Source organism: Pogoniulus pusillus, chromosome 29, assembly GCF_015220805.1.
Source record: "Pogoniulus pusillus isolate bPogPus1 chromosome 29, bPogPus1.pri, whole genome shotgun sequence".
NCBI classification, from domain to species: Eukaryota; Metazoa; Chordata; class Aves; order Piciformes; family Lybiidae; genus Pogoniulus; species Pogoniulus pusillus.
This window is the reverse complement of record NC_087292.1, coordinates 5,073,027-5,089,581: the sequence shown is the minus strand read 5'-3', so window position 1 is coordinate 5,089,581 and position 16,555 is coordinate 5,073,027. Positions and strand designations below refer to the sequence as shown.

The following is a 16,555-nucleotide window of genomic DNA, read 5'->3' as shown; positions in this document are numbered from 1 at the left end:
GCCTTTTGTCTTCCTTTCCCACCCTTGCTTCTCTCTACAGCAGAAGGAGGGAGAGCAGAAAACATGTCCAAACAAGCCAGGACATGTTTGGGCCTGTTTTGCCCTTCCACCACCCCAGGCAGTATTTTGCCCTTTTTCCCCCAAATGCAGAGCACCTGAGCTCTATTGAAGTCTCCTCCCACCCCAGGTGTGACCACTTTGCCCTCCCTGCCCATTCCCCTTTATATTCAGCCCCAGAGAGAGCAGAAGCTCCAAGTTTGCCCATCTGGGCAGAGGGATCCTCCTCGCATCATCACTGGTGAGTCCCCAGGGTGTACACCGGGTGAGTGGTGGAGGTGATCTAAAGGCCGGGGGGCCTGGTGGCCCCCCGGCTATCCAAACTTAGGCTCCATACTTGCTCTAACGTTGCTCACGGGTGCTGGTGGTGCCACTTGACTTAGGCTGAGGTCTTCTGTGTTCAGTTGCTCTTTTTTCCAGCTCACTTGTAAAGCTGCAAAGATGCCAGGAATGAGTTTGTGAAATGTTTTGAGAAGCATCAAATTCGCATGGAGGAAATGCTTGAGAACCCCCAACAAGGCAAATGGAAGAAGTCTCAGCTCTTGTTGGTGCTCTTTTGTGTCAGTTGACTTTCTTGTGTGTCAGAGTGGCTAAAACTCTCTTGTTTTGCAGCAGAGTTAAAGATGCAAGTGTGGAGTCTGTAGCAGCTCTCTGCTCTGGACCCGTAGTGGTGAGGAATTCTATAGTCCTTGCTAAGAACATGCTGGCTCCACTCGCAGAACCAGCAGCTCCAGGAGTGGTCAGATGAGAGACTGCTGCTTCTGAAGCTCCCCACTGCAGGATGCTGCTGGCAGCTGTTGTTTCAGTCTGGGCTACAGAGGTGAACCACCTGGGTGGTGGACAGTGCTGGAACTGTGTTAACTTCTGTATTCAAACTGCTGGATTGGGAAGTGAGCAGGGCAGACTGTCCAGGTGACGTAGGCTCACATATGTTTACTCACTGAAGCAGCTGGCTGCTTATCCCAGCACTAACCTGATGGGAGAAACACTAATGAAACAGCTCTCTGCTGATGGCAGCTCTTGCTGTGTGAGCTGAACTCGTTCCCCACACCTTAGTGCACTGGAGAGAAGGTAAAATTAGAAGTGTCAGGACTTGGAGAATCACAGATGATCTACAAGCAGTTGTAAGCTCTGGTAGGTTTTACTCATCTGGCCAAAAAATAATAGGAAATAAAAGAGGCAGAGAGCACCAGGGCTGTGAAGTGTCAGGAGCAAAAGCTGCATCAGAGACTTCCATTTAGCAAATATTATGTCTTAATATTAGATGAGTTTGTCTCAGGGACCTTAAAAGTGAACTTTGGCATTTTCAGTGTTAAACATTTGCATTTTCCCTCGTCTGCTTTCAGCAGTTTCACTGAGCTCTGTGCAGCTCCCACACACAAATGTCTGACGAGTTCTGCAGTGGCTTTTGTTTGCTTCACGTGGATAAGCTGGTAAGTAGAATTTTGTGTAACCCACTGCTGTGGGGGTGGAGTTGCCCTGTGGCCTGTTCCTCAGGCTCATCTGGGTGAGAAGGAGCTTGAGATGCCAGAAGTCCTGGTGCTCCTGCAGCAGTGGCCGCAGTTGAAGCTCAGGAGACCTTGATGGTTTGGTACATGAGAGGAGGATTTGATGCACCTGGTTTGATACACCAGGTCACCTGAGGAGTTGGTTCTTCTGCAGACTGAGCAAGGGAAATCAGTATCAGGGCTGGATTAGATGTAGGGTGTAGTCCTCACTTCTGGTGGAGGATGTGCCTCAGTTTTCCTGTCCATAAAATAGGGAATGTTAATGAGCATAGAATCATAGAATGCACTGGACTCAAAAAGACCTCTAGAGATCACCTGTTCCAGCCCCTCTGCAGTAAGAAAGGACATCTCCAGCTGTTGATCAGAGCCCCACCAAGCCTGATCTCAAATGTTTCCAGGGATGGGCCTCCACTACCTGCCTGGGGAATCTGCTCCAGTGTACGTCACCTTCATTGTAAAGAATTTCTTCCTAATGTCCAATCTAAATCTGCCTCATTTGTTGCTCCTTTTCCTAGTGCTACAAGCCCTTAAAAACAGTCCCTTCCTAGCTTCCCTGTAGGCCTCCTTCAGATACCAAAACACTCATATAAGGTCTTCCTGAAGCCTTCTCTTCTCCAGGCTAAACAAACCCTTCTCACAGGAGAGGTGCTCCAGCTCTCTGATCACCTTGGTGCCCTTTTCTGACCCCTACCCTTCTGTCTGTAGACAAGATGTCTAGTAAGAGTTTGCAGAGTGTGTGATGGTTTGGGTGTTACCCACCCCCTACCACCTAGGAAATCACCTAGATTAGACTCAGCTGGCTCTGGAAATTGAGTGAAGCTTATTATTTACAGCTGAGGACAATATGCAAGCAGATACTTACAGTATAGACAGAAATATACAAGTTAAAAGGTAATACAGATACACATCAGCCCTCCCAGAAACCTGAGTCCCCAGGAGAGGTCCCAACTGCCCTTCCACCTTCTCCCACCCCTCTACCTTACCTTGTGCCCCAAGTAAGAATGGAGGGTCAGCTGGGGGGGTTAGGAAGCAAAGTGGATTCATCAGAGAGACAGAGAGTGAGGCTAGAGATAAATGCAGCTCAAAGCCCAGGCTGTGCCTGAATGCCTTATCTATATTTGGTTTCTTGCTCTTATACCTCTCAGCAAGCCTATGAGGCAAGTAGACATCAGCCTTGTTTTCCTTTCACAGTCTATAATCTAGTTCTCACCAAAACACTCTAGCTAGCTTCAAACTAGCACAGAGTGGATGAGAAACTCTAAGTGAAAGACGTTGCTCTGTAGAAAACATATGAAGGACCACAGAAGCAGATCCAGCACTTGGCACTGCATACAGTGAAGTTTGTTTGCTGTTTCAGTTGGTTTGATTTTCCATCAGGCCACTGAACAACAGCTAATGAAGGAGGAATATCCTGCACTTATTTTGTGGGATATTCCTAGTCCCATGTCTTCAAACTCATTTACTAGCAGCAAGCTTCTAGTACAGGGTGTAGCAGTGTTGAGAACTCTTTATTGGGGCTTTGATGGCTGCTGGAAAAGCAGAAGTGTGACTGAATGAGGCTTTCATGTTTCAGTATTTCTTTCATTTACTTCTTTTGGACTGCTAAAGAATTAACAGGAATATTTTTTTCCTTTTCACCATCTGCTTTAGACTCCATCTCAAAGGGTTCTCAATGAAGGTGGTGTGTAAAACCCTTTAAAAACCATGCTCTCCATATTTCCCATGCTCAGCAGTCTGCTAATGGGGCCAATAGATCTAGGGGATGGGCCTGTGTGATTCAGAGTGGATCACTGGCGTTAGGATGAGCTCTGCAATGCTCCTGCTTGTTCACAGTTAGCAGTTTCATTGCAGCAGCCTGTGTCTCGGGAAGAGTTTTGCATTGAGGCCTTTACAGACAAAGTAGTTGCCAGGAATGTTCAGCCAGTGAGATCTTCACCCTGAGCTCAGGAGCACAAGCTGCTCCACATGTTTCCATCTTATTTCCCTCCTGGGCTGGGAACACTGAGGAACTCTGAGTTCTCCATCAGTGATGTGAGGGTAAGCACATGTCTCCCACCGGTGTTCAAAGAATCACAGGGGAGGTCTCAAGTGCCCCACTCATCTTCATGACTCTCTGCTGGACTCTTGCCATCAAGTCCCTGTCTCTCTTGAACTGGGGAGCCCAAAATACAGGACACAGAATTGCAGGTGTGGTCTCACCAGGGCAGAGTAGAGGGGGAGAAAATCCTCCCTAGACCTGCTGCACACTTTTCCTGGTAGATGCCAGGATGCCATTGGTACCTCCCAAAGAACTGTATGTCATGACTGTCAAGTCTGCATCTCTGCATTTCCTGCTCTTTCTCTCTCTTGGGTCCATGGCTTTTCACTTTGTCTTTGCCTCCCAGGGTTGGACCCCATGGAAACCTCTATTAAGCATCCTCACAGCAATGCCTCTCAGTACAGTGCATGAGTGCCCACCTTCCCTGCCAGGGGGCAGGAGGAGAAAGCTGAAGCATTTAACCTGCCTGTCAAACAACATTATTCATGGTGGATGAGTGGCTGAGCAGAGTTTTGTAAGGTTCTTGTGAATAATACATAGGCTGGTCAGTCTTGGCATGGGGCTGTTGCTCCAACTGCAGAATAATTCACATGCCTAAAGGCAAGAAGGTGCAGATCTTAATTTTGTTAGTTTTCTGTAAGTGATAGAAGTAAAAGGATCCTCTGATAGTTGAGCTTCAAGGGTTGCATCTCTGCCTACTGGGATTTTGCTTTGTGTCTGACCATGCCTGCTGCCTTGGGCAGGGCTGAGGAGCACAGACATGCTCAGCTCTGACCGTGGGCTGAGTCTGAGCCATAGCACATCCTCAGGCTGTGCTGGTGTGTCACTGTCTGTGGTAATCTGTGCTGATGGATTTATTGATGGGAGTAAAGTTGAATCATGATGAGATGATGCAGCTTTGGGACTGTACCTAACTCATCTCCTGGCATGGTGGGACCAGGGGGAGATCAATGAGCAACTACCTTCATCTCTTCCTTCTGGATTTTGTTTGCAGTTTGGAATACAGATGGACAGCCATGAGCACAAAATATACTCAGTCTTCTCCCTGAAGAATGACATCATTCTTGGGTTGGGTTGGTGTTTTTCTTCCCATGTTCTGGGTAAAATATTATAATGGCATCATTTCCCTCCTTCAAGAAAATAGTTGAGCAGATCTCCTATTCTTCTGAAAAGCCTCTGAGTCTATTACTTGGCTGAGAATTGGATTAATTTTTTTCTTGAGAAGGGCTCCTTTCATCACTTAAAGGGACAAAAAATCATATTTTGGCTGAAATACAGGTTTTGCCATCTTCTAGTGATTGAATGCATAAAGGACTCTGAATACTTTGGGCTTTGATTATGTATAGAAAGTCTTGCATTTATGTTTTGAGCTACTGGCATCGCAGGAATGAAAGGAAACAAATAAGCAGCCCCCAGGCTTTTGTATTTATAACCTGTGCCACACCTCCAGTCCTGGGTTCAGTTTTGGGCCCCTTATTACAAGGAGGACTTTCAGGTGATGGAGTGGATCCAAAGAAGGGCAATAAAGCTGGTGAAAGGCCTTGAATATGGGTCTTATGAGGAACAGCTGAGGGAACTGTGGCTATTTAGTCTTCAGAAGTGGATGCTGAGGTGAGACCTCATTGCCCTCTACAAGCACCCCAAAAGAGGTTCAAGTGAGGTAGGGATTGGCCTCATGTGCAACAAATGACAGAACAAGAGGAAATGTCTTCAGGTTGTGTGTGGTAGTAGGCTTGATAGAGCAAACATGGGCTTATCCATGCCCAGACATATTCCCCTGCCCCCCCAACTTCTGTGCTGGGGGGAGGCAACCGTGGGAGGGGAGGACAAAAGCCCTGGCTTCATCTAATGTGGTGAAGCCTGGCAAAGTACTGTTCTGATGAGCTAATCTATGTCCAATGCTCTACTAGTCTTGGGCTGGATATTGATAAAAGGGATAAGCAGGTAGCACAGGGGCTGCTGCCTCGTTTTACATCCTGACTTGACCTGGAGAGCTTACCAAAAACAGGCTCTAAATGCCTGCATGTGATGGGCCTGCATAGCCAGCCAGACATGGTGCTGAGACTGCACGTGGCAAGACTTCCTGCCTGCACCCAGTCTCCTGCCAAGACTAGAAGTCCTGGAGATACACAGATGGTCCAGAGGAGCCAGGAGACAAGATCTGAGATTGTCTGCCTCCATTCCCCAGAAGCCTGGGAAGAATCAAGTCTCAGCAGCCAACAAGACAGAGCTCCATGTGCTTTGGGCACTGTCTGATTTATACTTTGAGTAAATGCTCCAAAGCCTCTTTCAGTGTAATATTTATTTGCCACTTTAAGAATTAAGTGCTCTAGTTTTGCCTGTTCCCTGCATGTGTAAATTTCCAAACTGTGTGGGGTTTTTTTTGAACCTGTGAATAAGTTTTCTGGTGAGTTTTGCCCTTAATAAACAGTTTTCATAGTTATTAACAGTTGTTGTCTGGGTATAAAATGAATACAGATTATGAATTTTGCACAATCCCTCGCCTTGTGCCAGAGGAGTTTTAGGTTGGATATTAGGAGGAAGGGGTTATCAAGCACTGGATCAGACTGCCCAGGGAGGTGGTGGAGTCCCCATCCCTGAAGGTACTTAGCTCATGGATGTGGTGCTTAGTAACATGGCTTAGTGGCAGCAGCTTAGGAGTAGTGGTGGGACTGCAGTTGGGCTTGATGATCTCAAAGCTTTCTTCCAACCTCAATAGTTCTACAATTACATGATTAAGCTTTACTTGCCCTTTCCTTACTAATCCTACCTTGGGTTTTTACTCACCCTGGCAATCCACATCATGGTGAAAGTGAACACACACATGCTGGAAAAGTGCATCATCCAGCACTTCCCAAACACAGGCACATCCCTCATGCTGAAAACTACCTTTCCATTAATGATCTGTTTATGCCCACACAAAGGGGCCACAAAAATCTTGATGCAAACTATTAAGTCAAAAAGTGTCTGCCCAAGAGCTAGTGCTAGAGCACTGGACATAGAGAGCAAGAAGAGTCTGAGCCCCACACCTGACCTGAGGAAATCCCATGTACAATGCTCATCTCTAAGAGGCAGCAGAAGGTTATAGTGGCCAGACAGGTAATTAGAGAGGGTGGGTGGCAAGGCTGTAACGCATGGCTGCAAGGGCATTGGAGTGAGGCCTTTAATTTCACATTAGGATTCTTCTTGTATTTGTTAGATAGAACAATATTAACCTTTGGAATTTATTTAGAAACTCATTAGTGCTTTTTTCTATAGTCCATTCTTCTCCTGATTAGCTCTCCTCATTACAATTCAAATTTCTTTCTGCTACATTTACCACATTGTCCTGCTTTCTCTCATCTCTATTGTTGCTCAGCTTAATTTATTAAAGCAATGAGAAAGGAAGGGGGAGATGGGTGGACATAGCAACCTTCCCAGTCTTTACTGCTTGGGGAGGAAGAGAGGAGCAGGGGAGGTGGTGGAGTCACTGTCCCTGGAGGTGTTCAAGAAAAGCCTGGATGAGGCACTTAGTGCCATGGTCTGGTTGACTGGCTAGGGCTGGGTGCTAGGTTGGACTGGATGATCTTGGAGGCCTCTTCCAACCTGGTTGATTCCATGACACCTGGGAACTTGCCCTTTCCCCAGGCAGGGTGCCCAGGATGGGCACAGTGGCAGCAGTTTGTACATGGGCATGTGATGGTTCATAGTGGTAGCATCACATAAAAGACCTGGGTCTGCCTTGGTTTGAGCCCCAGGCTGCCAGCAAGGGAGCAGGTTTCACACGCACCTGCAGTGACCCTCATTTGCTGTGTGGGCTCAGCTTGCAGAGGCTTGACTTTGCTGCTTTCTCATTGCAGTCACTGCTCAGTCTCAGAGGTTTGTAATGGAATTCACTCTGAAGGTTCAGTGTCCTCATCACATCCTGGAAGCGTATGCAGCTAATGCCCCTGACTCCTCTGGCATCCCGTTGCTAAGGTTATTTTAAAGCCTATGTGTATGCATTTAGTGGTGTTTCTTTTATGTACTTTCCCCTGGTATCAGGATGGAAGTCTGGGACTTGCTGTAATTGCTCTCAACTTCACACATCACCAGTGGAATAGGAATTGGCTTTTCGGTCAGGGTTTTTTTAGTAAGAGACCTGAGCCTGTCCCTTTTTTGGGGGGATTGGAATGGGGAAGGATGCTGAGCTTTGGATCTAATTTTAGGCAATTACTAATTTCTGTGAGAAATATGGAATTTTTGCTCTTGATTTTTCCCTCCTGTCAGCACAGTGCTTGTTTCTGGAGAGCAATGCTGCTGTATCCCATGTGCTTGTGATTAAAGATGCATATGCTTCTGACAAGAGATGATTAAATACAGCCAGACGATTGCAGCCATCCCAGTCGCTGAGGTTCTGCAGTTATTGGTCTAGCTCAACATCTTGCAAATGTGAATGAATGTGTTTTCACAGCAGCCACCATAAACCAGCCAAGTGCCAGAGCATTTCACTTGAGGCACAGAGGAATTAACTCGCTTGGTGAAGGTTATGGAGGGAGGTCTGGGCAAAACCACACACAAAATATCATAGAATGGTTTAGGTTGGAAGAGACCTCAAAGCTCATCCAGTACCAACCCCGTGCCATAAGCAGAGACATCTCCCACTAGAAGAGGTCACTAAAGGCCTCATCCAATCTGGCCTTAAACACCTCCAGGGAGGGAGCAACCACAAGCTCCCTGGGCAACCTGTGCCAGTGTCTCACCACCCTGACTGCAAAGACCTTCTTCCTAACATGTAGTCTAAATCTCTTCTCTTCCCATTTAAACCCATTACTGCTTGTTCTGTCATTGCAAGACAAATAGTCCCTCTCCAGCCCTCCTGTAGGCCCCCTTCAGATACTGGAAAGCTGCTTCAAGGTCTTCTCAAAGCCTTCTCCTCTCCAGGCTGCAGAGCCCCAACTCTCATAGCCTGTTCTCATAGCAGAGCTGCTGCAGCCCTCTGAGCATCTTCATGGACCTTCTCTGGCCTCACTCCAGCAGTTCCATGTCCTCCTTGTGTTGAGAGCTCCAGAACTGCACACAGTACTCCAAGTGGGGTCTTAGGAGAGCAGAGTAAAGGTGAAGAATCCCCTTCCTTGCCCTGCTTGCAGCACTGCTCTTGCTGCAGTTGGCTTCTAAATTCCTGAGTTTTGACTCTAACACCTTAATTGTAAAATCATCTTTTCTCTCTGCATTCTTTCCTCTCTGTGGTAATCAGTTTTGGCTTGGTTTATGTCCTTTGTCAAAACCTGTCTTTCACACATGTAGTGAAACTGTGTGTGGGGGGAAGGGGGAGATCAGAAGACAAAGCCATCATCATTTTCTAGGTGTATAATTCTGGACTCCAGCAGAGGCCAAAAACAAGTCAGGCAATTATTCCACTGTGTTCAGCACCATTTGGAGAATTAGGCTGTTGTGTGAATTGTAGCTTTAAAATAAGACACACGAACTGGAAACAAAGTTCAGTGAGCAAAGATCCGAAATAAAACCCTCACAAATGTCAGCTGGGAGAGAAAAGGAGCTGGCAGCAGGCCCTTGGTGTGAAGGTGATTGGAGGAAGACAGGGAAGATGAATGCTGTAGAGGCAATGGTGAAAGAAAGATTTTATTGCTTCCTTTAGGTTATGGGAAAATGCCAGGGAAGACTTCTGGGACTAAGTTAATTTCTGGTGCAAGCTGAGGAGAGAAAAGTGAAAAAAAGACTTTCCCCAAGGATGAATTTAGCCTGTGGGCAATAATCATAGGAGGTCAGGCTGGGCAAGCTGCCCAGAGGAGGTGGAACCAGCTTTTGGAGAGTGGTGAAGGTCTAGACTAGACGTGCATTTCTTAGTGATGGTTAATTAACTTGTTCCTGGCAATCAGCCACCGGGGCAGGAGGTGGACTTGATTTGCAAGTGGTGATTGCCAAGAAAGTCAACCGTTATTGCCTGTGATCTTGTGGCTCTCCAGTTTTCACCTTGTGTCATGGAGGGTCAAAATGGGCCAGAATAGGCCTGAACACGTCCTGGCTTGCCCAGGCATGTTTCTCTGATCTCCCTCTTTCTGTTGTTGGGAGAAGCAACTGTGGGAAAGGAAGGCAAAAGGCTCCTGGTGCCACTATGTCTGTCTGAACTTGTTTACAAGATACCCACACATCTTTATACACTTGTTTGTGTTCTGCCCTAAGAGGCAAAAGCAAGCCCTGGCTTCACCTCCTATGGTTAAGCTGGGCAAAGTGGCTTGGCTAACCTGTACCCAAAGGCCCATTAGACTCAGGCTACATTGATAAAAGAGATGAGCAGGCAGAGACAATGTGCTTGCTGCTGCCACCATTGTTCCTGCCTTATTGTGCTTTCTGCTTCTGGCAGTGCTACTGTCTCACTCTAGTTGCATCCTGCCATGCTTTGCTATAAGCTATAGAATCATGGAGTCAGCCAGCATTGGAAGGAACCACAAGGATCATCTAGTTTCAAACCCCCTGCCATGCCCAGGGACACCCTACCCTAGAGCAGGCTGCCCACAGCCCCATCCAGCCTGGCCTTAAACACCACCAGCCATGGGGACTCAACCACCTCCATTGGGCAACCCAGTCCAGCCTCTCACCACTCTCCTGCTCAACAGCTTCCTCCTCACATCCAGGCTGACTCTCCCCACCTTCAGCTTTGCTCCATTCCCCCTAGTCCTGTCACTCCCTGAGAGGCTAAAACATCCCTCCCCAGCTTTTTTGTAGACCCCCTTCAGAGCCTGGCAGGCCACAAGAAGGTCACCTGGGAGCCTCCTCTTCTGCAGACTGCACAGCCCCAACTCTTTCAGTCTGTGCTCACAGCAAAGCTGCTGCAGCCCTCTGAGCATCCTCATGGCCTTGGGTCTATTCCTTTGTTCTTGGAAGCAAGAAAGAGGTGGAAGTTGCCATGATGCCTGCTTCCAGTTGGTCAGCCTTGGACTATTTCTTACTTTCAAATGAAACAAATCAGGAAGGATGGAAAATGAAACCGTCTTAATTGGTTTTGGTTTTTTTTAACCTCTTTCTGGTATACCAAAGTGAAAGACAAGGCTGGGAAAACTTGAATGCCTGAATGGATGTGGCCAGCAGCAAATTTACAACTGGTAGGAAAGAAATTATGAGTAGAGTCTTAGATTATGGTCCAGCTGTTTTGATGGGGATGTGGCCACTGTCTGAAGAGTGAGTGGTATCAAATCTGAGACAGAAGCAGTTGCAGATGCAGTAAGAGACAGAGGAGAGGGGGTTGTTACTGAACTGGAAAGGAATAAAAGCAAGGGAATGACATTATCATATAATTTCTGGCAGTTGTTGCAGCACATAATAACCTCAATTTAAAAGCTTCTCATTTCCCACACTTTCTGCCTTATTAAGGCTCCAACCTGTATTTAATGGTGGGAATATCACTTTTTTTTTGCTTCCCTGATTCGATGCCTGCAATTGATCTGCATAACCTGCTAGATCTTCTCTTGGATTTCTAAAACATGTGAAGGCTCTTGCTGTGTCCTGAGAGACACAAAATTACAGCTCAAGCTCTTCCTGTGCCTGTGTTATTTTGGTCCCTTGTTTCCCTGTGGGACAGTAGAGTAATAAGAGTGAAAAATACTGATTTTGTTGCATCTCAGATGTCTGTTTTCATGTTTTCATCGTGCCAGGCAGGTTTCTCTCCAAAACCCACTCAACTTCTTTTCCTTTGCATGGTAAGCTCTGCATGCAGGGCTAAGGCCACCTTGGAATCTTTTGGGGATCCAGGACCTCTAACACCATGACAGTCCAGCCAAGCAGACAGCTTCAATGAGTGATTTCTGAGATGCTTACTGGAAGGAGAGGTCTAGTTGTAGTTTGGCAAGTCTTTCCCACTGGTTAGAATCATAGAATCATTATCTGAGACACTTACTGGGAAGGAGAGGTCTAGTTGTAGTGTGGCAAGTCTTTCCCACTGGTTAGAATCATAGAATCATTAAGGTTGGAAAAGACCTCTTGAGATCATCAAATCCAACCCTCAACCCAACACTACTGTGACCACTAAACCATCTCCTGGAGTGCCATATCTAAATGGTTTTTGAGCATCTCCAGGAATGGTGACTGTGCACTTCCCCAGGCAGCCTGTTCCAGTGCCTGACAGAGCTTAGCACAGTATCACAGCATGTCAGGGGCTAGAAGTGACCTCAAAAGATCATTCAATCCAACTCCCCTGCAGAGCAGGATCACCAACACCAGATCACACAGGAACACATCCAGGCAGGTTTTGAGTATCTCCAGAGAGGCAGACTCCACATCCCCCCTGGGCAGCCTCTTCCAGTGTTCTGTCACCCTCATAGGGCAAAAAACCCCTCTCCTTGTGTTCATATGAAACTTCCTATGCCTCAGCTTCCAGCCATTGCCCCTTATGCTGTGCTTGGGCTTCACCCAGCAGAGCCTGGCTCCAGCCTCCTTGTACTCACTCTTTCAGTATTTATAAACATGAACGAGGTCATCTCTCAGTCTCCTCCAAACTAAAGAGTTCCAGCTCCCTCAGTCTCTCCTTGTGAAAGAGATGTTCCATTGCCAGACTTAACGCAGTCGCCTTGCTCCAGCTATGTATGCAACCACCTTGAGGAGCTCTGTGACTGGTGAGCTTAATTATCTGTGACTTTCATGTTAAAAGAGAAAAGGATGTGTTTCATGCTTAAGAAAATGTATCTATCCAAGTGCTTGTCTTGTTTTTAATCTCTAGGCTGCTCACGTTTCCCGCAGTCTGGACATGTCTCTCCCTGATGCTTAGTGCCAACTTCTCCTTTCATTTCCCTATCTGTAGTTGTGCTGTAGATCTTTTCCAGGTTTATGTGACTCATCCTGCTTCCTCAGAGAAAATGGAGCTTATTCAAACTATTCTAAATCTATTTATCCAGGCAAATATTTGGACATGTAAAACAGCAGTAAAGTGCTCCGATGTCTCTCAGGGCAGAAGAGCACACCGACTGCAACTCTCTCCCTGGTGTGTTTTATCTGGAACTATTAACTGGCAAAGAGCAACATAGAAACTTGATTCACACACAGCCACGTGCAGACAGAGTGAAGCTTTGTACGTGTTGGAGGTCCTTTTCCTCAGCACTAAATTTAGTTTGCACAGCCTTACTGCTTCATCAGATGCTCCATCAGAAAGGGGCTTTGAGGTTAGGTAGCTGCCTGTAGATCTCTCTCCTCCGTGTCACTGGTTCAGTCTTTAAAAGCCAAGAGTTGCCATGAGCTGGTGGCTGTGTAATGGATTCCTCAAAAGCAGCTGAGATCACAGCTGGCTTTATTTAGTTAGTTATTTATCTATTCAGTTATTTTCCCAAGCTCCTGTACTTTATCCAGAATCGATTGAGTGTTTGAAACTCACCCTTGAGGAGGATTTCTCATGCAGCTGCTGCTATGTCTTGCTCCTTAGCATGAGTGAAAAGCCCATGGAGGAATTGTTGTCACTGTGCTTGAGCCCTTCTTGCAACAGGACAGGCATCTGGGAAGAAGTGGTGTGGATTTTTTGGACTGGTCACAGAATAACAAAATCACAGAATCGTTTGGCTTGGAAAAGACCTTTGAGATCATCCAGTCCAACCATTCTGCATTAGCAGTGCTAAACCATGTCCCTCAGCACCACATCTCTGCCTCTTTGAAACACCTCCAGGCACAGAGATTCAACCACCTCACTGGGCAGCCTGTGCCAGTCTCTCAGAACCCTTTTCAGTCAAGAAGTTTCTTCTAATATCCAACCTGGTGCAATCTGAGGCTGTTTTCTCTCATCCTATCACTTGTTAGTAGGGAGAAGAAACCAACACCTACCTGGTTCCAAGCTCACTTCAGGGAGTTGTCGAGAGTAATGAGGTCTCCCTTCAGCCTCCTTTTTTCCACACTCAATAACCCCAGTTCCCTCAACTGCTCCTCACCAGACCTGTTCTCCAGACCCTTCATCAGCCCTGTTGCCCCTCTTTGCACTCACTCCAGCACCTCAACCTTTTTGGACTGAGTGCCCCAAAACTGACAACAGTCCTCAAGATGTGGCTTCACCAGTGATGAGTATAAATTCCACTGTAAATGTCATTCAAGTTCAGTCTTGATCACTTCACACTCTCCTCATGGAGGAGACTTCAAGAGAGACTTCTGAAGCCTGCTCTTTCTTTTCTGGCGACTCATTCTCTGAACTGTTGACACAGGCTGCTAGAGCCCACATGGGACAATAGGAGGTATAAATTGCCAGCAAAGTGCTCAGGAACTTGGCAAGCTTTCCTTGCTGCCAAGGCTACAGATGTGAAAGACTAAGGTCTGTTCTTTTTTTTTGACTTTAAACTTTTGGCTGCCTGAATTAATGTATTTCTTATTGATTTGGTAATGAAGACAGAGGCCTGGATTCATATGTTGCCTTCTATTTGCATTTTTACTACAGTTAGTCTCCTTTTCTCATTGCTGAAGGCCATTAGTGAGGAGCTGGATGACTTTTCCAGGCTTCTGCTTTTTGTAGGTTTCCAATGCTCTATACATAATAAATCAGGCACCTTTTTTTGCTTCTGCAATTAACTAATCCACAATGTAAGGGGAGCAGTAGAATTGATTGAATGCATCAAGTTGTAAGCCTTAAGAGAAAAATGCAACAAAATAAAGAACCACATTCATGGTGATGCTTTTCATAATCATTGTCCTCATTCTTACACTGGTCTAGCTGTGAAATTAGGATGAGGAAAAGGTTTTTCCACTGTGTCACACTGCAGTCAGTCCTAACTTGTGCTTGCAATGAACTCCTGATGTGCCATACTCAAGCCTGCAGCACACATGGCTTCATCTGCCTTTTCATCTCATCTACAGATGACCACTCTCTTTACTTCTCTTAAGGCAAGATGTAGTCCAGCAGCAAAACCAGCAGACAAATTGTCTGGCATGGATATCTTGACTTGCTAGTTATAGCTTTCTCATAGCAAGACCCTTTCTCCCCCTCTACTCCGTTCTGGTGAGACTCTACCTGGAGTACTGCATCCAGCTCTGGAGCCCCTGTTACAAGAGGGATGTGGAGATGCTGGAGCATGTCCAGAGAAGGGCCACTGGGATGCTCAGAGGGCTGCAGCAGCTCTGCTATGAGGACAGACTGAAAGAGTTGGGGCTGTGCAGTCTGGAGAAGAGCAGACTCCCAGGTGACCTTCTTGTGGTCTTCCAGTATCTGAAGGGAGCCTCCAAAAAAGCTGGGGAGGAACTTTTTAGGCTCTCAGGGAGTGACAGGAGTAGGAGGAATGGAGCAAAGCTGGAGATGGGTAGGCTCAGGCTGGATGTGAGGAGGAATTGGTCATCATGAGAGTGGTGAGAGCCTGGACTGGGTTGCCCAGGGATGTGGTAGAAGGCCCATTCCTGGAGGTGTTTGAGGCCAGGCTGGATGAGGCTGTGTGCAGCCTGCTCTAGGGTAGGGTGTCCCTGGGCATGGCAGGGGGGTTGGAATTAGATGATCCTTGTGGTTCCTTTCAACTCTGATTGATTCTATGATTCTTTGATTCTATTATTTCTTTCTTTTATGAAGACCTCTTAGTCTCATTGCTTAACTTTTCTTCCCTGAACAAGGAAGATGGAAGAAAAAGAAAGCTGAAGAGCCTTTCTCAGAAACATCTCTGAAGTCAGTGACTGGCACTGAGCCATGACACTTGGTCTAAGGCACATTTAAGCTGCATTTCAACAAGAAACTGAGCCCAGTCTGACCCCTTTTCTTAAAGAAGAATGTGGAAGTCTTCCCTTGCATTATGAGCTCTGTTGGCACAGCACCATGAAAGCAAAGTTGGGTACTGGCTTCTCTTTGTACCAACAAAGTATTCCCAAGTCAGAAACTACCTCTGCTGAACTAAAACTTATTGTCTTTAAAAGGTGCTTGTCATCTATATGGTCAAAACAGGTTATTTCCTTATGATACTTTACCTCAAGAACTTTCCCTTCTTGGCAGAGAAAGCCACAGGTAGCTGTGTAGTTCATACTCTTAAGTACTTCTGGTCCTTGCTGCCATGCTCAAAGATTTATTCCTTCAGCAGTTCAGGCTTAGCTTTTGCAGTTCTGCTTTGCAAAGTTGTGCTACAGTGGCACTCTATTCACACCTACAAGTGTGTAAAACTCCACCAGGGAACTTGAGAGGCTGGAGAAGTGGGCCCATGCCCACTGGCATCATGATGTGCAACAAAACTAAATGCAAGGTCCTGCAAAAGCACAAAGCTGGCTGCTGAGTGGATTGAAAGCAGCCCCTGTGTTGCTTCAAGAGAAGGATTTGGAGATGCTGGTTAATGAACAACCTGATTTAGTTTGAGGTGTAGTTGCAACTAGATGGTCTATAAGGTCTCTCCCAACTCAAGCCATTCTGTGCTGATCTGTGAACTAAATCAGCCTTGCAGAAGGGTGAAACCTGCGTGGAAAGAGTGAGCTTCACAACAGCTTCCCTATTTTTGTTTTGGTTAGAGGCCTTTATGCCTTTGAATGCATCAGCTTCTCCAAAGGTGTCGCTCTCCAGGATTAGGTGCTAGAGATAAGGCCTTCAGTGTTCTAGCTGAGCAGAGTGAACTGATGGGACATGAGATTTTATGCTTATTGAGTAAGGGAAAACATCTTTCAGGTCATATGGGCAAAAGGCACCATAGTAACTGCATGAATGACAGTGGGTTTTGCACAACATCCTTCCTCCTAAGGTGCTGAGAGCTGGAATCCTCTTTTCCTCCATACAGGGAAAGAGTCCCAGCTCTGTGTAATCATCTCCCAGCTCCCAAGAACATCTGCAACATGCTGCCTGCTGCAGAAAATTGGAGAGCCTTACAAAGATTGGGTTTTTGTTGCAAAGATTCTGTACCTCTTTGGTGGATGCAGAGATATTAATTGAGTCAAGTATTAATTGTCAGTGGAAGAATAACTGTAGCTTGAAGAGTAGGCAAAGATGCTGGAATTCACCCGTTAGCTGGTAACGTAGGAAGTGTAAGGTGCTAAAAATACTTAATTAAAGCAT

General features: G+C 46.4%; 1 long non-coding RNA gene across 1 annotated transcript; it reads left to right on the top strand.

Annotated features, from left to right (window-relative positions):
• Nucleotides 1–254: 254 nt before the first annotated feature.
• Nucleotides 255–6,046, top strand: LOC135188168 (uncharacterized). The gene is made up of 3 exons (XR_010307584.1): nucleotides 255–298; nucleotides 1,404–1,490; nucleotides 4,598–6,046. It is a non-coding gene; the product is annotated as an uncharacterized LOC135188168 (long non-coding RNA).
• The last annotated feature ends 10,509 nt before the right edge of the window (nucleotides 6,047–16,555 follow it).